Source organism: Chiloscyllium punctatum, chromosome 4 (genome assembly GCF_047496795.1).
Source record: "Chiloscyllium punctatum isolate Juve2018m chromosome 4, sChiPun1.3, whole genome shotgun sequence".
Taxonomy (NCBI): Eukaryota; Metazoa; Chordata; class Chondrichthyes; order Orectolobiformes; family Hemiscylliidae; genus Chiloscyllium; species Chiloscyllium punctatum.
Genome location: NC_092742.1, coordinates 73,477,090 through 73,500,734, shown reverse-complemented (window position 1 = coordinate 73,500,734; position 23,645 = coordinate 73,477,090). Strand labels below are relative to the sequence as shown.

Sequence of the window (23,645 nt, the reverse complement as noted above, 5' to 3'; positions counted from 1 at the left end):
GCCCGCACAGTCATTTGGGCTCCGCTGATGCCTCAACTAAACATATGGATATATGACTGATAAACATACAGAACTGTATATAAAAATGATAAATTCGAATCTGTGTTTGTAAATGTTTACATATGTATGGCATGACCAACTGTACAGACCATCAAATTATTTTATGAATAAAGTATATTTTTGAAATTAAAAAGTCTCTAACATTTATGTGCAAGGTACACTTTAATGCAGAGATCATTTTTGACGATGCTCATTGCTAATCATCAGTATTTTCAGAAACAGCCGCAAGCACTTTTTTTTTGCTGCAGTTTACAGAGAATGTTAGAACAAAGTTTCAATTTAATAAGTGAGGCACATCCTTCAATTCAATAAGCGAATGTCCCAGTCGGCGTGAGGCAGCATGCAATCTCATCAGACGGCGATCTTATTTTTCACATCAGCTTTCCGATCCTCTGTTGAGTGCCCCCTGGGTAGCGTTCTTAATAAGTTATTTAAATTAGATCTGCAGATTTCGGGGCTTCACAATACAACCCGCTCGCACGCAGACTTCAGCCAAGGTGAGTTAGCACCCAAATAAACGCAAGATCTAAAATTAAAAAGCAACTGGAGAAACTCAGCAGGTCTAGCAGAGAGACAACTGTGTTCTGAAGAGGTCATATTGTTCACTGTGTTAACCGCTGCCAGTCTTGCTGAGTTTCTCCATCATTCTTTGACACCCTTTGGTAAAGAGGAGCGGGCGAGACTTTGATTTATTGAAGCGAATTGTTTTCCGAAGTAATTCTTGCGGGTTCCTTTTTTATTTTTGAAAAAGATAGTCTGGGGGGGGGGGGGTTTAGAGGGGGAAGCCTTTCCCCGCTTGGTTTGCTCAAGACTCCTTGCTTTGGCCGGGGTGAAACCCCTCTCCAGAATGTTGTGTAACCTGTCCCACAACACTCACTTCACCTGGCTACCGATGTTGTTGGAGTGGGCAGCTTGTTTGTAAAATAGCACAAGGTACGCGCGGCTTGTTTGTGGCGCCTTCCATTCTGCAACCCTTGGGATTAACTTCGAACTATCGTGTCAGTTTCCAGCTGAAATCGACATGGACGTGAAGGACATCCTGTGGTCCATTTTCTGGTTCTTGGTGCTCATCCACCTGGCCTGGCCGATCAGTATGTTCTTCGGCTTCCTGTACGGTTTGGTGTCTCCCCTGACTACCTGCGTGGGGCTCGACCAAGTCACCGAATTCTTCTTGTCAGGCGCCAACCTGGGTCGCCTCTGTGCGGAGAATATGAAGTCCAGCAAGTCGCTGTGTTGAAAATGTGCAGCTTTTACTGAAAAACAAACTCGTCTCGTTGCGACCAATTCACCGACACCGAAAGTTCTGAAGTTCACGAATTCTTAATCCCGGGGCCCTACCCTATACTTTATCATTCCTCTTTTCAAAGTAATTTCCACCATGTATAAACATGTTTTAATAACTTTAATATGTTTCGATTTGCCTTTCTGATGGGGGCAGCCTACAATTTCCAAACTTCTGCACAATTTTAAAAACTTGGAAATGGTAAATTTGTACTTGTGTTATTTAAAGTTAGTAATAAATCGCTCCAGATTATAAATGACCTGTCTCACATTAATAACTTTTAATTTTATTGCCCATTTAGATGAGCTCCACAGTGGATGGGTAATTTGTGTCGTTTTGGAATCAAATGCAAAGTATGGAGTGGGCAGTTCCAATTAGTTTTGATGTTAACTGCTCCTCGAGGGTGGGTGCTGAAACAAGTTGTGTTTATAACACGGTTGTAACTTGCTGTAATCTGTCCACATTCCATTTCAATACAGTATGGGAGTTATTGAAAATGATTGACAGATCAGTGGTAAAATCTGTTAAATAAAAACAAAACGCTGTGGATACTAAACCAAAAGTGGAAGAAATAGCAGATCTGGCAGTATCTGTGGAGAGAAACTGAAGTAATGTTTCGAGTCAAAATGTCCTTTAATCAGAAATCTGCCCTGTGGATGACAGCTAAATCTAATGCAGAGTCAATAAAGTTCACACAATGTAACATTATTGAAAAATATAAAAAGGGCAGAGATTGTAATGTGAGTTGGCAGAAGAACATTGGTGGGCTCAGCATCTATATGTTTTTGCCCCAACCAAATATCACCATATATCCCAGGGTGTGGTCATAGAATCATAGAATCCCTACAGTGTGGAAACAGGTCACTTGACCCAACAAGTCCTCACCAACCCTCTGAAGAGTAACCCAACCAGACCCCATGCCCTATTACTGTACAGTTCCCCAACTATTGCAACTAACCTACACATCCTGAACATTATGGGCAATTTATCATTGCCAATTCACCTAACTTGCACATCTTGGATGTGGGAGGAAACCCCATGCAGACACAGGGAGACAGTCGCCTGAGGCTGGAACCAACCTGGGCCTCTGGCACTGTGAGGCAGCAGTGCTAACTACTGAGCCACCATCTCGTGTTGGCTTTGAGCATGTTCTTTTAATCCTTGATAAAGATGCAGGTGTTTGACTCCTACATCTAGAACTCTAACTTTTGGTCCAAGACTATCGCTGCTGATTATTCTTGGTTGTCCTTGTTACATTAAGGAGCCAGAGTGTTTTCCATTCCCCACTTGCTATGCTTACCTGGTGCTTGATTTGTTTCTGCACAATTGAAACTGGTGTACTGAAATTAATATTCAGTCTGAAACCACAATGAGTGCTTAAAGACTATAACAAGCAAAGGAAAGACTTTTTTTTTCATTTTGGGCAGCATCTCTATCACTACGGTAAAAGCAGCAAAATGGGACCAAATATTGGTGCCACATTTCTTCCCAGTTAACTCTTGGCAACCATTAGTATTATCATCGGAAGTTCAATCTTAAGAGTGAATGTTTTAATTTTGAAGGTATTTTAGTGACTGGTACCAATAGTCTTTGACTTGCTTTGTGTATATTCCACCTTAAATCAAATGACAGCTCAATCACTATAGCAATGAATTGACTGTCTGAGCTACTTTGGACAAATAACACAATTGTGAAAGAAAAATATTCTATTTGCTGGTCATAATTGAAATAATGTTCTATTAACCTTCGCCATTGTCATAGGGATTCAAATTCATCCGTTTATCATCTTGATGGTTCCAGTTTACCTGTATGTAGTTCATATCCCTTTCTTAAGCTGCATTAAACCTCAAGATAGCTTGCTTTTAATGTATATCATTGAGGTAAATGCTGCCACTACAACAAAAATGGAATTACAATTATATTATTCAAAGGCAAGCTGATTTCATGACTTAACTGTGAGGTAGTCAGAATTTCAAGAATACTCAGCTCATTACAATCCATCGTTTCTTTGTTGGTCCTCTGAAGGAGCAATTCACTTCGTACCATTACCTCACCTTCTCCTTGTAACTTTACATTTTTATCTTTGCAGATATTGATCTAATTTTCTTCTAAAAGACTGAATTGATCATGCCTTTAGCACACTCAGGCAATGTTTCCCAGATTTTAACCAGTCATTATGACAAGATGTGCATCTTTTCTAATTACCTTTAATCCATGCCCTCTGGTTCCTGATCCTTTAGACAATGGCAACAATTGTTTTCTATCTACTCTGTCCAGATCTCTCATGATTTTGAATATCTCAAAGTCTATCTCAAACTTCTCTCCAAGAAGAACAGGCTCAACTTCTCAAATCTATCTACAAAACTGAAGTTCCACATTCTAAGATCTTTTCTGTATTTTCTTCAATACCTTCATTCACATCCTTCCTAAAATGTGGCATCCAGAACTAGGCACAGTTAAAGCTGAACCAGTGGTGTTAGAAGTTTAACATGACCTGATGAAGGGCTTATGACCAAAACATTGACTCTCCTGCTCCTCGCATGCCGCCTGACAGTACCACACTTTTTGACTCTGACTCTTCAGCATCTGCAGTCCTCACTTACTCCTAGAATGCTCCAAGCTGTATTAAGCACACTCTCAGATTTGTACAGTTACATGCCTAGATCCATCTGCTTATGCATCTATTTGGAACAAGATCTTACAATTTATTTTGTCTCGCCACATTCTTCCTGTTCCAATGAATCACTTCACACTTCAATACTGTCCACCTTTCTTTCTTGAACAGCCTTGCATTTTCCTTTCTTCATGTTCTGTTTTAACGACTGAGGGAGAGTTCAGGAGCTAGGAGCAATGAGATATGGTATAATTAGTTTGAGATTCGAACAGCTCACAGCTTCAATTGAATTCTCTCATTTTTTAAAAAAGAGATCATTTTTAGTTATGCATCTTTATAAAACCCTTCATAATTTCGAAGAAATATATCATACAACTCATTTTGCCTTCTGTACTACAGTGGAAATAGTCCAAATATCTCTAATGTCTCCTCATGACTTAGATTATTATCCCCTTTGTCACTTTGATGAATTTATGTCACTTATACAGCTTTTCCACAAACAAAATGTATGTGTGCTGTCCTATTGCCTGTGATCGGTATGCCTTGTAACAAAAAAAGACTGTGTTTATCATTTTGAAATAATTTCACAGCAAATTTTTATGAGTTTAAGAATAGTGATTTATTCTGACATTCTTATCCCACACCAAACACAATATGTGGAATCTTGTAGGAATCTGAGTGAGATGGGCTGTGGTGAGATTTGTGGCATAATTGGATGACATGTTCAGCGAGATCCATCTTGACATGGGGACTAGCTTGTTGCATCTTTTATGCTTGATTACAAACAAAGGTGCACATTTTTGTTCTTTTTTTTGTGCGCCCAGCAGTGCTCTCACCCACAATTGAGCAATGCTCCCCCCACCAAAATCACTGTGGCTTTGTCTTTTAAACTACTAAACACCAGCAGTAAAAACACCCCTGTAGCCAATTAAGTACTTACATGCAAGGTCTGTAAAAGGCAATGTAACCCATCAAAAATGAGTGGAGGTTTGGGAGAGTGGAAAGGGGCTAAATCAAAAAAAGGTAAATTTCTTGATGGGCAGCAACAAATTGTCAATTAAAGGGGATTATTGTTTGATAAATACCTTGTTGATGGCTCAACTCTTTCCACTAATATTCAGATTTCTATCCTACCAAACTCATCAAACAAGCTAGAAAACATGACATGGAAGTTCGAGTGGATACCTGACAAATGCAATTTGCCGCTTGCTCCAAAGAGCATCATCACACTGGACGCCTGGCACTAAGAACTCAGGACATGCTCCATTAGCACCGTCCGAACACTCTCCATATACATGGGCATTGGCAACATTCACGGCATGTCTTCAAACCACTGACGGGCTGTTTCTGCATTTCAGTGCTGGAAGATGGGCTGCACTTGCAATTCTCATTGTAATGCTGCAGCAAAGTCACTCTGCAATCAGGGATGTGCACCCAGCTCAAAGACTGGGCCAGGTTGTTTCTCTGGTAAATATACACTTCAGCATCTGGTCAAATAGCTTTAAACATAAGATTAAAGTCTTGCTCAGTTTCAAATAACTCCTTCAATGTTTTGATTAGATTCCCTACAGAGTGGAAACAGGCCCTTCAGCTCAAACCGACCCTCTGAAGAGTAACCCACCCAAGATCCATTCCCCTCTGACTAATGTACCTAACACTATGGGCAATTTAAGCATGGTCAATTCACCTGCCCATCTTTGGACCGTGGGAGGAACCTGAGCACCTGGAGGAAACCCACGCAGACACGAGAAGAATGTGCAAACTCCACACAGACAGTCGCCCGAGGCTAGAATCAAACCTGAGACCCTGGTGCTGTGAAGCAGCAGTGGTAACCACTGACCCACTGTGCCGCCAACTGGTTAGATCAAACAGCTCTGGTTTAGAGCTTTCAAACTAAATTTCTTACTCTGAGGCAATCTTTTCTTAGCCATTCCAAAGTACCTCCCTTCTTTATGAGTAATTGTCTTATACAAAAAGCTTCAGCTAAGAATTCTGCAAAATTGCTAAGCTGAAACCCATTTTTTCTCCACACTATGTATGTTTTCCCTGATCGAAAGAGGAACAAAATTTCTGACCTACTAAACTGTGGACATGCTAAATTGAGTAATTGTGGGACTTACGCTCTAATTCGGAAGGAAGTGCCACGCACAGGAACAGCTGACCAATTTGATTGTTTGGCAGCTCTGTTACTCCCAGAGTCAGGAGGTGGCCTGAGGAGGATCGTGGTTGCCACAGAAAGGTAAAACTTGGAGTTTTACAATGGGGAGGGATCATACTGTCCCTGCATTTTGAGGGTGGGGGGTAGGGGGGAAGGTGACTGGGCTCTAAATTCAGTCAAGCAGTTGGGACAGCTGCAGTAAGGGTGGAGTGACATTTTGGATGGGTGCCCCGATGCACAAATGGTACCTCCTTCCTAGTTTTTGTTCATCAGTTCTTTTTTTTAAGAAATAGACCACTCCAGTGCCGTACAACTGCAGACACCATTCATGTAGTGGCAGAGGAAGTGTATTATCAGAGAAAAACAGGAAACTGCTGGTGCTGTAAATCTGAAATGAAAACATGAATTACTGGTGAAACTCAGCAGGTCTGCCAGCATCTGTGGAAAGAAAGCAGAGTTAACATTTCTTGTTCAGTGACCCTGCTTCACTACAGCAATTCCTTTCTTTGTTTCAGTGAGGATTCTAGATAATCCAAGATGGAGGACGGGAAAAGTTGTGGCTGTAAGAGCTGCTGCTTTTTTGAGATATTCTCAGTGTTAGAGCAGATTTCCTCAAATTCTAGGAATAGTAATTACTGTTTTATAAGCTGTTGCATTATTTTGGAACTTTGGGGAAAAAAGATCAAAACTGCAGCTCTTTTTAAAAAAAAGGAGGAAGTCAGACAAAGGCAGAGACCACATGGGAGTGAATAAGCTGCCAGAGGAAGTGGTGGAGGCTGGTACAATGACAACATTTAAAAGGCATCTGGATGGGTATAAGAATAGGAAGGGTTTCAAGGGATATGGGCCAAATGCTGGCAAGTGGAATTAGATTTATCTAGAATGCCTGGCCAGCATGGACAAGTTGGACTGAAGGGTCTGTTTCCATGCTGTCCATCTTTATGACTCTGTATTATTAGAGTCAATTGAGCTTTTATAGAGTTTGAGATTCTTACAATACAGAAGCAGACCCTTTAGTCCAACCAGTCTATACTCCCAAATCCCAAAGTGAACTAGTCCCACCTGCCCTCAATTGGCCCATATCCCTCCAAACATTTCTTATTCATGTACACATCTAAATATCCATGAACATTGTAAGTGTACCCACATCTACCATTTTCTTTGGTGGTTCATTGCACACATGAACTACTCTTCTGTGTAAAAAGATTGTCCCTCATTTTTAAAAAAAAATCTTTCTCCTCACACCTTAAAAATATGGCCCTGATCTTGAAATCCCCCACCTTATCTATACCCCTCATTATTTTATAAACCTCTATTAGGTCACATCTCAACCTCTTACACTCCAGTGAAAAGTAATCCCAGCCTCTCCAGATTCTCCTTACAACTCAAACCCTTCATTCCCATCAGCATCCTATTAAATCTCTTTTAAATCTTCTCCAGTTAAATAATATCTTTCTTGTAACAGGGAGACCAAAGCTGGACACAGTGCCCCAGAAGAGGCCTCACCAATGTCCTGTACAACCTTAAACATGACTTCTCAAAGGTCTGAGCAATGAAAGCAACCATGCTGAATGCCTTAATCATCCTGTCTATATATGATGCAAACTTCAAATATTTATGTACCTGAACCCTTAGTTTAATAAGTTCAATTAACTGTTAATTATTTATTTACATTGGTGAACAGTCTCTGAAATTGGCAGCTGGAGAATCCTTTCTATTAAGGGGGTGAGCTCAGCGTTAGGTAGAAAGGTACAAGTTTGGGCTCCTGATCAATTTTGCGTACACACCCCCTCCCCACATACACGCCAACAATTGAAAACATATATGGTGGGGGTATAAAATATCCAGCTCCATATTTCCAATCCTGAGCGACAAAAAATAGATACTCCTTTAGTGGAGTTCTGCCCAGGAAGTTCCTATCAAGGTGCCTTCCTGGCCAAAGTAACTTTGTCAAATCCAGTAATCCATAAAAACAGGAGCCAAGAGCATCATTATGGAATTATATCCCTTCTTCAACAAAGGTTCTGTAATCTGTAATCTAATGGTCCATTGCCACTTAAAAGCTACTGAGAGAAGCTAAGTGTGGAGATTGGGCGGTCGACGCATCATATCCTGGGATGGGAGTGGTGCTGATTTGGGTGGGTGTAGGAGGATGTGAGCATGGCTGGTGGTGGGTGTTACTGGTCTGGGAACTGGGTCAGATCTGACGGTGGGTGTGGTTTTAACATTGTTGAATCAGGGTTGTTGGGTCAGTTGTGATAGACTGCAGTGGGGTCACGTCAAAGGCAATGTTGAGGCTATTAAGGTCAAGTCAGTCTGTGTCCTGCGACCTCTCTGAGTCTAAATCATATTGTGGACCTTTTCAGAAAGTTCCAATTTACCAGGTAATTCATGCAGAGTCAGTTACATTGAGATTTCTGCATAGTGATGAGGGTAGGTTTTGATTGTGGTGGTGAAACAATGGGGGTGATTGGCCTGGAGGGTTCAGTGAAGAGTCTGGGGGTGGGGTGGGGTGGGGTGGTGGTGTAGCAGTGTCAGGTCTGGCATGGAGAGTATTGGGTTAGATGTGTTCATCAGTTGTGAGCTAGCTGGGGGCACTGGGATCAATGGTGACTTAAAGATTCAGTTCAATAATAACTGAGTACTGAGAACAAGTTTGAATCCTGTAACTTGTCCTCAGCAGCTATTAAGGTCAAGTCAGTTTTTGTCCTGTGACCTCTCTGGCTCTAAATCATATTGTGGACTTTTTCAGAAAGTTCCAATTTACCAGGCAATTCATGCAGGGTCAGTTACATTGCGATTTCTGCACAGTCCCAGTGTGCAACTGCAGGCTGCATTACTACATTGACTAGATCTACGTATTTGAGTGAGTGTGTGTATATCAATCTATCAATTCCACCTGTCCCACAGAAGACTTCGGTTCAAATTCCTGATGGGGAGTACATGTTGAAGTTATCTACATGAGCCCTCAGAGCATCTACCCTCTATGTGACATTCTGTAGATTGTGTATTGGACATCTCAACCATGGCCCAGATTGAATATAATATCCACTGAAATTCTTTCACCAAGCTCTGCTGCCTCTCCATTTCCTCAATCTCTTTTGATCAGGATTTTAGTCACTCTGCTGAATGTTTGCTTTGGTTTGATGTTGTCTTTTATCTGATCATTTCTCTGTAAAGTCTTGCACAATTCTCTCTGGCGTCTCCAAAAGATCTACCCTTGCCCCTCCTACACAGACACACCTCCTCATGGTGACAGCACCAGTTTTTCCACAAGTGTGTCGCTGACACCCAACTCAACTTCCATCAGTCTTGATCACTCCACTAGTTTAGTACATTGCTTGTTCAACATCCAGTACCACAGGAACAGAAACTTTGAACAACTAAATACCAGGAAGACCGAAACCATTGTTTTTTGATTCCAGCCACAAATTCCACTCTCTCCAGCCCTCCTGGCAATAATCTGAGGCTGAAACAGGCTTTTCACAATCTTGGCTTCATATTTGACCCCAAGCTGAACTTTTGGCCGCATATCTGTGTATCACTAAGGCTACCCATTCCAAGAACATCTATAAGATCACCTTCAACTGAACCCCTCCCTCAGCTCATCTACTACGGACACTTTCATTCATGTTATTGTTACCTCTAGACATGGCTGTCATGAATCACATTTAATCAACATACATTCTGATCTGGAAGCCTTCCAAAACTCTACTGCCCACACCTTAATTTCAACCACGTCCCCTTTACCTGTTAACCTTGATATCAGGGTCTAAATTGGCCTCAAGATAAGAAATCCCTTGATTTTAAAATTCTTGTCTTGGTTTTAAAATTCTTGCATGGCCTCATCACTTCTATCTCTGCAACCATCTCTATTCCTTCAAACCTCCAAGACATTTGTACTAACCTATTCTGGCCTCTGGAGAATCTCTGATTGTAGTTATTGCATCATTGACATCTATGTCTTCAGCCATCTGGATCCTAAGCTCCAGAATTCTCTCCCTACACATCTCGACCTCTTCTCCTATTTCCTCCTTTAAGATGTTCCTTAAATCCCTCCTGTTTGACAAAGTTTTCGTCATTTGTTCTAAATCTCCCAGATGCGACTCAATGTCTAATTTTGTTTGATAATGCTCCTGTGTAGCGCCTGAGCACATTTTACTGCTTTTAAGGTCCTGTAGAATTTCAAGCTGTTTAAGTAGTTGTCGTTTTATGTAGCCAAGCACCTTGGAACATATCATTGATGGCCGAGACACTATAGAAATGCAACGACTGTTGGTGAAATAGAGTATTTTAAAATATTTTTCATCATTTGATATGAAGGAGCTGGTCATCAACTTCAGAAAGTGAAGTGGAGGACACACCTCTTGTCTTTATCATTGATGCCGAAGTGGAGGTGTTTGAGAACATCCAATTCCTAGGAGTAAAATTTACCAGTGATCTATCCTGGTCCTGCTACAGTCAAGAAAGCAGAGCAATGCTTCGACTTTGAGTCATAGAGTCCATAAGACCATAAGACCATAAGACATAGGAGTGGAAGTAAGGCCATTCGGCCCATCGAGTCCACTCCGCCATTCAATCATGGCTGATGCGCATTTCAGCTCCACTTGCCAGCGTTCTCCCCGTAGCCCTTAATTCCTCTAGACAACAAGAACCTATCAATCTCGGCCTTGAAGACATTTAGCGTCCCGGCTTCCACTGCACTCCGTGGCAATGAATTCCACAGGCCCACCACTCTCTGGCTGAAGAAATGTCTCCGCATTTCCATTCTGAAATGACCCCCTCTAATTCTAAGGCTGTGTCCACGGGTCCTAGTCTCCTCGCCTAACAGAAACAATTTTCTAGCATCCACCTTTTCAAAGCCATGTATTATTTTGTACGTCTCTATTAGATCTCCCCTTAATCTTCTAAACTCCAACGAATACAACCCCAGTATCCTCAGCCGTTCCTCATATGCTAGACCTGTCATTCCAGGGATCATCCGTGTGAATCTCCGCTGGACACGTTCCAGTGCCAGTATGTCCTTCCTGAGGTGTGGGGACCAAAACTGGACACAGTACTCCAAATGGGGCCTAACCAGAGCTTTATAAAGTCTTAGTAGTACATCTCTGCTTTTATATTCCAACCCTCTTGAGATAAGAGACAACATTGCATTCGCTTTCTTAATCACAGACTCAACCTGCATGTTTACCTTTAGAGAATCCTCGACTAGCACTCCCAGATCCCTTTGTGCTTTGGCTTTATTAAGTTTCTCACCATTTAGAAAGTAGTCCATTCCTATATTCTTTTTGCCAAAGTGCAAGACCTCGCACTTGCTCACGTTAAATTCCATCAGCCATTTCCTGGACCACTCTCCCAACCTGTCTAGATCCTTCTGTAGCCTCCCCACTTCCTCAGTACTACCTGCCTGTCTACCTAACTTTGTATCATCGGCAAACTTCGCTAGAATGCCCCCGGTTCCCTCATCCAAATCATTAATATATAATGCGAACAGCTGTGGCCCCAGCACCGAACCCTGCGGGACACCGCTCGTCACCGGCTGCCATTCTGAAAAAGAACCTTTTATCCCAACTCTCTGCCTTCTGTTAGATAGCCAATCCTCAATCCATCCCAGCAGCTCACCTCGAACACCATGGGCCCTCACCTTGCTCAGCAGTCTCCCGTGTGGCACCTTATCAAAGGCCTTTTGAAAGTCCAGATAGACCACATCCACTGGGTTCCCCTGGTCTAACCTACTTGTTACCTCTTCAAAAAATTCCAACAGGTTTGTCAGGCATGACCTCCCTTTACTAAATCCATGTTGACTTGTTCTAATCAGACTCTGCTCTTCCAAGAATTTAGAAACCTCATCCTTAATGATGGATTCTAGAATTTTACCAACAACCGAGGTTAAGCTGATTGGCCTATAATTTTCCATCTTTTGCCTTGATCCTTTCTTGAACAAGGGGGTTACTACAGCCATCTTCCAATCGTCCGGGACCTTTCCTGACTCCAGTGACTCTTGAAAGATCTCAACCAATGCCTCTGCTATTTCCTCAGCAACCTCTCTCAGAACTCTAGGGTGTATCCCATCGGGGCCAGGAGATTTATCAATTTTAAGACTTTTTAACTTTTCTAGCACTATCTCTTTCGTAATGGCAACCATACTCAACTCAGCCCGATGACACCCTTTAATTTTTGGGATATTACTCCTGTCTTCCACTGTGAAAACTGACGCAAAGTACTTGTTAAGTTCTCCTGCTATTTCCTTATCTCCCATCACTAGGCTCCCTGCATCAGTTTGAAGTGGCCCAATGTCTACTTTTGCCTGTCGTTTGTTTCTTATGTACTGAAAGAAACTTTTACTATTATTTCTAATATTACTGGCTAGCCTACCTTCATATTTGATCCTCTCATTTCTTATTACACTCTTTGTTATCCTCTGTTTGCTTTTGTATCCTTCCCAATCTTCTGATTTCCCACTGTTCTTAGCCACTTTATAGGATCTCTCTTTTTCTTTAATACATTTCCTGACTTCCTTTGTCAGCCAAGGTTGTCTAATCCCTCCCCGGTTAATCTTTCTTTTCTTGGGAATGAACCTCTGTACAGTGTCCTCAATTATACCTACAAACTCCTGCCATTTTTGCTCTAGTGTCTTCCCGGTTAGCCTCTGTTTCCAGTCTATTTTAGTCAGTTCCTCTCTCATGCCCTCATAATTACCTTTATTCAACTGTAACACCATTACATCAGATTTCGCCTTCTCCCTTTCAAACTCCAGACTGAACTCTACCATATTATGGTCGCTACTTCCTAAGGGTTCCCTTACTTTAAGATCTTTTATAGAGTCTGGTTCATTGCAAAGCACTAGGTCCAGAATAGCCTGCTCTCTTGTGGGCTCCATAACTAGCTGTTCCAAAAAGCCATCCTGTAAGCATTCCATGAATTCCCTTTCTTTAGATCCACTAGCAACATTATTTACCCAGTCCACCTGCATATTGAAGTCACCCATGATCAATGTAATCTTGCCTTTCTGACATGCCTTCTCTATTTCCCGGTACATGTTGCGTCCCTGGTCCTGACCACTGTTAGGAGGTCTGTACACAACTCCAATTATGGTTTTTTTGCCTTTGTGGTTCCTCAATTCCACCCACACAGACTCCACATCATCCGACGCTATGTCATTCAATACCATAGATTTAATTTTGTTCTTAACTAACAAGGCAACTCCACCCCCTCTGCCCACCTCTCTGTCTTTTCGATAAGTCGAAAAACCATGGAGGTTTAACTGCCAGTCCTGACCCCCCTGTAACCAAGTCTCTGTGATGCCTACTACATCATAATCATTCACTATTATCTGTGCCATTAATTCATCGGCTTTGTTATGAATGCTACGAGCATTCAGGTAAAGTGCCTTAATGCTAACTTCCTTATTAGAGATGTTGTAAGTCATACGTCCTAAGTTATCCTTGCTTTTTTCTGCATTCTCAGTCTGCCTCAATTTTAAATCCGCCTGGAAACATGCTATCCTGCTGCTTATCTTTCCATTTACCTCCATACTCCCTGTTGCTTTCACTTTCCCTTCCCCCCAACTCAGAAGTTTAAAGTCCTACTGACCACCCTATTTATCCTCTTCGCCAGAACATTGGTACCTGATCGGTTCAGGTGGAGACCGTCCCAACGGTACAGATCCCCCCTGTTCCAAAACTGATGCCAGTGCCCCATGAAGTGGAATCCCTCTTTCCCACACCAATCCCTTAGCCACGTGTTTACTTGCCTAATTTTCTTGTCCCTATGCCAATTGGCACGTGGCTCGGGCAGTAATCCGGAGATTATGACCCTTGAGGACCTGTGCTTCAATTTCCTGCCTAGTGCTTCGTAATGCCCAAACAGGTCCTCCACCCTAGTCTTGCCTATGTTGTTGGTACCAACGTGGACCACAACAACTGGATCCTCCCCCTCCCGCTCCAATATCCTTTCAAGCCGGTCAGAGATGTCTCGTCATAGAGATGTATAGCACGGAAACAGACCCTTCAGTCCAACCCATCCATGCCGACCAGATATCCCAACGCAATCTAGTCCCACCTGCCAGCACCCGGCCCATATCCCTCCAAACCCTTCTTATTTATATACCCATCGACATACCTTTTAAATATTGCAAATGTACCAGCGTCCACCACTTCCTCTGGCAGCTCACTCCATACTCGTACTACCCTCTGTGTGAAAAAAGTTGTCCCTTAGGTCTCTTTCCCCTCTCACCCTAAACCTATGCCCTCTAGTTCTGGACTCCCCCACCCCAGGGAAAAGACCCTGTCTATTTGTCCTATCCATGCCCCTCATGATTTTATAAACTTCTATAAGGTCACCCCTCAGCCTCCGACACTCCAAGGGAAACAGCTCTAGCCTATTCAACCTCTCCCTATAGCTCAAATCCTCCAACAATGGCAACATCCTTGTAAATCTTTTCTGGACCTTTTAAGGTTTCCAATAGGAAGGAGACCAGAAATGCAATATTTTTCCAATATTGGCCTAACCAATATCCTGTACAACCGCAACATAACCTCCAAACTCCTGTGCTCAATGGTCTAACCAGTAAAGGAAAGCATACCAAATGCTTTCTTCTCTATCCTATCCTCCACTTTCAAGGAGCTATGAACTTGCACTCAAAGGTCTCTTTGTTCAGCAACACTCCCTAGATCTTACTATTAGGTGTATAAGTCCTGCTAAGATTTGCTTTCCCAAATTGCAGCACCTCACACTTATCTGAATTAAACTCCATCTGACACTTCTCAGCCCATTGGCCCATCTGATCAAGAGCCCATTGTAATCTGAGGTAACCCTCTTCGCTGTCCACTACACCTCCAATTTTGGTGTCATCTGCAAACTTACTAATTGTACCTCTTATGCTCGCATCCAAATTATTTATGTAAATGATGAAAAGTAGTGGACCCAGCACCGATCCTTGTGGCACTCCACTGGTCACAGGCCTCCAGTCTGAAAAACAATTCTCCACCACCACCGTGTTCTACCTTTGAGCCAGTTCTGTATCCAAATGGCTAGTTCTTCCTGTATTCCATGGGATCTAACCTTGCTATCCAGTCTCCCATGTGGAACCTTGTCGAACGCCTTACTGAAGTCCATATAGATCACGTCTACCATTAGCCACGTTGACTATCCCTAATCAGTCCTTGCCTTTCCAAATACATGTACATGCTGTCCCTCAGGATTCCCTCCAACAACTTGCCCACCACCGAAGTCAGACTCATTGGTCTAAAGTTCCCTGGCTTGTCCTTACCACCTTTCTTAAACAGTGGCACCATGTTAGCCAACCTCTAGTCTTCCGGCACCTCACCTGTGACTATCAATGATACAAATGTCTCAGTAAGAAGCCCAGCAATCACTTCTGTAGCCTCCCACAGAGTTCTAGGGTACATCAGATCAGGTTCTGGGGATTTATCCACTTTTATGCTTTTCAAAACACCCAGCACTTCCTCCTCTGAAATATGGACATTTTTCAAGATGTCACCATCTATTTCCCTACATTCTATATCTTCCATGTCCTTTTCCGTAGTAAATGTTCATTTAGTATCTCCCCCATCTTCTGCGGCTCCACACAAAGGCCATCTTGCTGATCTTTGAGGGGTCCTATTCCCTCAATAGTTACCCTTTTGTCCTTAACACATTTGTAAAAACCAGTTGGACTCTCCTTAACTCTATTTGCCAAAGCTATCTCATGTCCCCTTTTTGCCCTACTGATTTCTCTCTAAAGTATACTTCTACTGCCTTTATACTCTAAGGATTCACTCACTCTATCCTCTTTACACCTGACATATGCTTCCTTCCTTTTCTGAAACAAAAACCTCAATTTCTTTAGTCATCCAGCATTCCCTATACCTAACAGGAATATACTTTCTCTGAACTCTTGTTATCTCATTTCTGAAGGCTTCCCATTTTCCAGCTGTCCCTTTACTTGTGAACATCTGAACCCAATCAGCATTTGAAAATTCTTGCCTAATACCATCAAAATTGGCCTTTCTCCAATTTAGAACTTCAACTTTTAGATCTTCCATCACTACTTTAAAATGAATAGAATTATGGTCGCTGGCCCCAAAGTGCTCCCCCACTGACACCTCAGTCACCTGCCCTACCTTATTTCACAAGAGTAGGTCAAGTTTTGCACCTTCTCTAGTAGGTACATCCATATATTGAATCAGAAAATATTCTTGTACACACTTAACAAATTCTTCTCCATCTAAATCATTAACGCTATGGCAGTCCCAGTTCCAATAAGGTGATCATCCTATTCTTATTTCTCAGTTCCACCCATATAACTTTCTTGGATGTATTTCCGGGAATATCCTCCCTAAGTACAGCTGTAATGCTATCCCTTATCAAAAATGCCACTCCCCCTCCTCTCTTTCCTCCCTTTCTGTCCTTCCTGTAACATTTGTATCCTGGAACATTAAGCCAGTCCTGAGGCATGTTTCTGTAATTACTATGATATCCCAGTCCCATGTTCCTAACCACGCCTTGAGTTCATCTGCCTTTCCTGTTAGACCTCTTGCATTGAAATAAGTGCAGTTTATCAGTCCTACCTTGTTCTCTGCTTTTTCCCTGCCTGCCCTGACTGTTTGACTCGCCTTTGTTCTCAACTGTACCAGTCTCAGATTGAAATCTTTTCTCACTATCTCCCTGGGTCCCACCCCCCCCATCATATATTAGAGTCGAGAGTATGGTGCTGGAAAAGCTCAGCAGGTCAGGCAGCATCCGAGGAGCAGGAAAATCGATGTTTCGGGCAAAAGTCCTTCATGATGAAGGGCTGCTTGACCTGCTGTGCTTTTCCAGCACCACACTCTCAACTCTAATCTCCAGCATCTGCAGCCCTCACTTTCGCCTATCATATACTAAAGCTGAGCTTTCTCTGTAGCTGTAACACTTTCTTCTGTATTCTGTTCTATTACCCTGATATACTTATGTAAGGTACAATTTGTCTTGGTACATATGACAATAATAAGTCCAAATCAAATTGTAGAGGAAGAACAATGTGGCTTAAATATTTTGAAAGGAGATCCTATGTAGAGATTATTTACTGAAAGTAATTGCTCTATTTTCATCGGATGATTTAAAAGTTTTCCAACAGGTGTAGTAACATGCATTATTTAAATTTTGCATGGTACAATGTTAATTAAATCAATTCATCTGTTAGATAAAGAAGTGTTGGAAAAGGGTTACGTAATTGAACAAAATGCTTTGTGATGTCACTTTGACGTGTCATTTTGTCACTGTGACATCCTACCTGTGGAGAAATGATTTATTGTGCCACTTGTAAGTTGTTGTACAATAGTTGGCAGTAAATTGCTCTTTTAGTGCTTTTATTTGATAATTTTTCAGTCAGTGTCCTGCTTTGTTTGCTGTTAAACTTCTTGAAAGGAATTGACTCCAAAGTTTCGACGAAGAAACACTGCAGAGTGTAGACTTCCGTAGCTTTAACACACTACTCCGTCCATCAAAGGTAATATTTTTCGAACATTAGTTGGATTTTTATTAAATTAGAAACTTTACCGGAAGAGATGTCAATGTTGTCAATAATATCACTATTTCTGTTAATAGTTTGCACTTAGTATTGCTGGATCGCTTACTATGTATTCAACTTTCTGGTTTCTTGCATGAGAAGTTTAAGATGTCAATGGAGATCCAAATTTATATCAATGTGTTATTTGGGCAGATTTAATCATGGCTTTAAAAAGGCCATGAGTATCTTTAAGTATCTTAAGATGGAACATTTGCAGGGCCATAGAGTGGGAAACTAGGAGAATGTGAGGACTGTAGATGTTGGAGATCAGAGTCGAGAGTGTGATGCTGGAAAAGCACAGCATGTCAGGCAGCATCCGAGGAGCAGGAAAATTGATGTTTTGGGCATTTCTAATGAAAGGCTTATGCCCGAAATGTCGATTCTCCTACTCCTTGCATGCTGCCCGATCTGCTGTGCTTTTCCAGCACTACACTCTCAACTCCAGAGCAGGAAAAGCTGGTTTGCTTTTGCAGAGAACAAACATGGGCACAATGGGACTGAACGGCTTCTTCCTGTGCTGCAACCATTCCACAATTCTGTAACGTTTTGGATTAGTTCCATTTCAGACAGAAAGGCACCATTGCTTAGTCAAATATTGCTAATCCGAAAATAAGGCAGCAAACTATATCAACCACAAATTATGGGAGAGAAAAGTGACAATTTATAAAACAAATCGAAACATTTCTAACAATCGATAAATATTCTCTTCTTTGATCAAGTAACTACAAGGTTTTAGCAAAGAAACCAGATAGGAGTGAAAGGATCAGAAGAAGCATTTTTAAAATAATCATTGGGATTGGAGAAACCTTATTCCTGTCCTTATTCTGTTCTATTTCTAATCATTAAAAAAAATCTTTTTAATTACAGACCCATTTAAATAGCAAAATGCACAGCGAGGAGTGATAAAGCTTTAGTTTTCTGAAATATGCATTGGACCAACAACAAAATATGATTCCAGTTGTAATTATAAAATGTATTTTTTAACATGAACACATAATTTGTGTAGTTATTTGTCTGAAGTGTGACTTAATTATCTCACATTGTGATGTCACATGGCATCATAAAACTCTTGACAAATTTTCAAAACCAAATTTATTTTAATGTGTACACAAATACAACTTATACACCAAAACGCATACTAAGCAGCTATTGGCGTCTTGAAACTATGTGAATAATAATTTGATTTATCTGAATAACTTTGCTAATTAGTTATGACTATCACAAACATAGTATCATCAGTTAATTATCACTTCAAATATTGCTTTTTAATGTTATACATATGGATGCACAATGCTGATTAGTGACATCACTCTATGCACATTGGCAATGTGTATTATTGTGGGATATTGAGTCACTAGCAGATGTATTTTTCATCCACCATATGTATTTAATATGCATCACAAATTATAGAATTTTCCATCAGAAACAAAATGTCAATCACTATTTAATGCACAATCAGTGCCTGGGACTGTAGCCTACTCTTTAAACGATTTCTGTTTTCTTCACTCCAGTATTTGGAATTCACCCAGAACCAGTCTATCAACCTTCAGAGCAACATGGCTAGCTGCGCAGATCTTATGTGGTCCTTTTTCTGGCTTATAGTGCTGTTCTTTATAGGCTGGCCGCTCAGTATATTCTTTGGGGGTATCTATGGGTTTTTATCACCTCTGACTACCTGTGTTGGACTGGATCAGGTCACCGATGTCCTTCTTCAAGGTGCAAATCTGGGAAGAACCTGTGCTGAGAATATGAGATCAAGCAAAGCTCTCTGCTGAAAGCAAAAAGGATGGTTATTACTCTTTCAGCAACAAATACATCTCGCAAAAACTGTAAGCTATCCACTTCACCACTTAGATCATTGCAGATCGCTTCATGTAAAACAAATAGCCACAGAACTTTACGTTTCCTTCTGACCTCAACGAATGGCTGAAGCTTTGTTTAATTCCTTTTATAATTTATTTAAGTGGACTTACATCTTTGGAATGAAATCAAATAAATTTTTAATTATTTGTAATTAAAATGCAATAAATGACCATCCTCTTATCTAGTCAAAATGTAGTTTCAATATTTGTTTACATAAATATCCAAATTATTCTTTACTATTGTGAAAAGCTGCAAAAAATCTTATTCCAGATCTACAGAACACTCAGGCTATCAATTTTGTGCTGGAATTATTTAGATAAAGGTAAAGTCACCATAGTCCTACTCTTATGGGAGAGAGACAAATGGTCGTAGTGATCTAACGTGACAATCACCACGCTTCAAGGGGCAAGGGGCAGATTTGAGAGGTTGGGGTCTCATAGTAACCTCAGCCAATGTAGGAATTGAACCCATGCTATTAATATCACACTGCATCACAAAGTAGCTCACTATCTGAGCGGAACCCCATAGGAGCCCTTTATTATGATGCAAGATTATCAGTAAATAAACCATCAAGCAGCATCAGCAAGGAGGGAATGAGATAAAGTATTTTAAAAGTAGTTTTGTGTCATAAACCTCTTCCAGATTGAATTTTTTTTCTCTAAATAAGCATTTATTAAATTGAAAACAGATTGTCAGCTTTAATTTCTTTCACAAAGATTGTGGCTGAATATTTATGGAAAGGGATAATGGAATATCATAAGTCCGCATCATGCCTGTTTAACATTGGGAAGGATTTCAGGGCCATTCTCTACCTAGGCAAATAGAACAAGACATCTTCCCTTTGTTTGCTTGCTGTAAGGTCCTACATGAAGTGAGTTTGGACAATTGTAGTGCAGCTTGCAGTGCTTGTAAATCCTCAATGTAAAACTGTATGCACAGTTGAGGTCATGATATTTGCTCGTTATGATAAGAACAAAAATTAGACTGGAGCCAAAAGGAGAGTCAGGAAACAATTGCATTGAATGTACGATCTATTATGGATGCTCAAAGTTTTCAAATAATTTGTTCTGGTACAGATTATGGAGTGGTAGAGACTGCATCGGGAAGTGGAGAAATTAGGCTTATCAGTGCACATTGATGGAGATTACCATTGCCTTTAGAGTTCCAAAATGTTTATGTATATGTACACTTGTGGGATGAAGTGTGTTAGAAGCCATATTAATGAGAACATTGACATACACACAGTGAATGTCCTTCAGCAAACGTATGCAAAGCAGACAGGCCAGGATTGCCATCTCAGAGCTGAGTCTCACAGAGTCTCACTTAGTCTCACAGAGCTGAACATGTCAGCAGCAACAGGAAGGACAACACCGACATGATTACTTGTAGGACAGCTGCTCGGTTTTGGCTGTTGCTATTGTTTTACAAGTGCCTTTACCTTTTATAGTTTAAAGGTGCAAATGTTAACAAGGAGTATTGTGTGAGGCACTGAAGGACATTTGGATAATTTTAAGGCTTCTGCATAAACTGGCTGCTCTGAGAATTGATATAGCAGTCTACATCCTCCTTAGATTGCAACATGACAGGGAGAATAGGCAAAGGAGGCACAGAGTAGCACAAACTGCTGACAGTAGGAAGACGGTGAATAGAACTCTTCTCACCAGGAGGCCAACAGGGCGTTCAGGGTGTTTAACAATAATTCTTTAACTTGCATTTTAGCAGGAAACAAGTTGGGAGATGTCTAATCTTCAGTAAGTAGGTCCTCATTGATATTTTGTCCTCTGCGGCAATTATTCCTACATACTCAGAGTAGGGTGTGCTGTGAAGGTGACTGAGGAGATGGACCTTTATTTGTTCCAATATGGAACTAGAGATGTTTGCAGCAGCTTACAGTTTATCATCCTCTGTTGAGGCAGGAGGTTACTGGAACACTCTATTCAAAGACAGCTAATTTTGTTTCATTATCTCTTGCCAGAGTGAAGTAAGGGGAGAGTGAGTACATGGCTTCAATAATAAGCCAGGCATCTCACATCATTTAACAGACACTGCATGTCAACTCTGGCCCAGTACCGAAACCAAGAGGGATTTCACTCCCTCAACGTCCACCGCTGTGTGACCATGGACAGAGGATCATGCAGGTCAGTGTCCAATATCCTGGCAGCTGTCCACTGTGCCAGTTATGTTTGGTTCACAGCAAACCAAATAAATGTTGGCTACTTACCAACAAGCTCTATTCACTGGCAACAGTGTTTGTGACTCTGGTTTGCAGCTGACATGTATGGATACAGTATGGAAAAAAATGATAGCCATGCTGCCAAATGAAGGTCCCCTTCAAGCCAGAAAGAGGGTAATGGGGAGCAAAGAGATTGCAGACAAATTAAATACATAATTTGGTTCTGTCTTCTCAAAGGATGAAACAAATAATACCCCAAAATTATTGGGCAACACAATCTAGTGTGAGGGAGAAACTGAAGGAAATTGGTATCAGCCAGATAATGGTATTGGGTAGGTTGATGAGATTAGAGTCAAAATGTTGATTTTGAAAAAGCACAGCAGGTCAGGCAGCATCCGAGGAGAAAGAGAGTCAATGTTTCGGGCATAAGCCCTTCATCAGAAGTGTTTGGGGGGGGAAGGGTGGGTGGGAAAAGAGGCTGACAGATAAATTAGGAGGGTGGGGGTGGGGCTGGGGGGAAGGTAGCTGGGAAGGCAATAGGTGGATGCAGGTTGGAGATAATAGTGATAGATCGTTGGGGAAGGTGGAGTGGATAGGTGGGAAGGAAGATGGACAGGTAGGATAGTTCAAGTGGGTGATACTGAGTTGGAGTGTTGGATGTAAGATGGGGGGGTGGGATGGGAGATTTAGAAATTAGTGAAGTTGACATTGATGCTGTATGGTTGAAGGGTCTCAAGGTGGAAGATGAGGTCTTCTTCCTTCAGTCGTCAGGTGGCTAGGATTTGGCGGTGGAGGAGGCCCAGGGCTTTCATGTCCTTGGCAGAGTCGGGTGGGTGGGGGTTGAAGTGTTACAGGGTGGTGGGGTTGTTTGGTGCATGTGTCCCAGAGGTGTTCCCTGAAACACTCTACAAGTTGGCGTCCTGTCTCCCCAGTGTAGAGGAGACCACATCGAGAGCAGTGGGAGGTGTGGACACAGGTTTTACACCTCATGCAGCAGCAAAGGAAGGTGTCGGGTGTGGAGGGTGGGTTGTGTTGGGGGCGGTGGGGGGAGGTGACATGGACCTAATGCGGGAGTTGCGGGTGGAACGGTCTCTGTGGAATGCAGATAGGGGTGGGGAAGGAAATATATTTCTGCTGGTGGGTCTGATTGTAGGTGCCAGAAATGGCAGAGAACAATGTGTTGCATCCGCAAGAGCAATTCCTCTCCCTGACATCCATATCACCTCCTATTTCAAGGACTGCAATTTCCCCTCCTATGTGATCAACAAAGTCCTCCAGCACATCTCCTCCACCTCCTGCACCTCTGCCCCTAAACCCCATCGTCCAACTGCAACACTAATCTCTGGATGCAGTGCATGAATACCTTCATACACACTCTCCCCTCACCTCTGTCCAAGGCCCCAAAGAATCTTCTCACATCCAGCACAGATTTTCTTGCACACCACCCACCTCATCTACTGTGTCCGTTGCTCTCAATGGGGTCTCCTCTACATTGGGGAGACAGGACACCAACTCGCGGTGCATTTCAGAGAACATCCCTGGGACACAAGCACCAAATAACCCCATTGCCCTGAGGCCGACCACTTCAACTCCCCCTCCCACTCTCCCAAGGACATACAAGTCCTGGGCCAGCTCAACCGCCAAATCCAAGCCACCTGATGCCTGGAGAAAGAACACCTCATCTTCTGTCTTGGGACCCTTCAAACACATGGCATCAACATTGACTTCACCAGTTTCCAAATCTCCCCTTCCAACCATCCAACTCAGCACACCCTTTTGACCTGTCCTACCTGTCCACATTCACTCCCAACTATCCACTCAACTCACCCCACTGACCTATCACAGTCACCCCCACCTACATGCACTTATTGCCTTCCCAGTTACCCTTCCCCCCCTCCCAACCCACCCCACCCTCCTATTTATCTCTCAACCCTCTTTCCCCCATCA

General features: G+C 42.0%; 1 long non-coding RNA gene across 1 annotated transcript; it reads left to right on the top strand.

Annotated features, from left to right (window-relative positions):
• The first annotated feature begins 6,112 nt into the window (after window positions 1–6,112).
• Window positions 6,113–19,637, top strand: LOC140476428 (uncharacterized). The gene is made up of 3 exons (XR_011960471.1): window positions 6,113–6,195; window positions 17,482–17,602; window positions 19,174–19,637. It is a non-coding gene; the product is annotated as an uncharacterized lncRNA (long non-coding RNA).
• The last annotated feature ends 4,008 nt before the right edge of the window (window positions 19,638–23,645 follow it).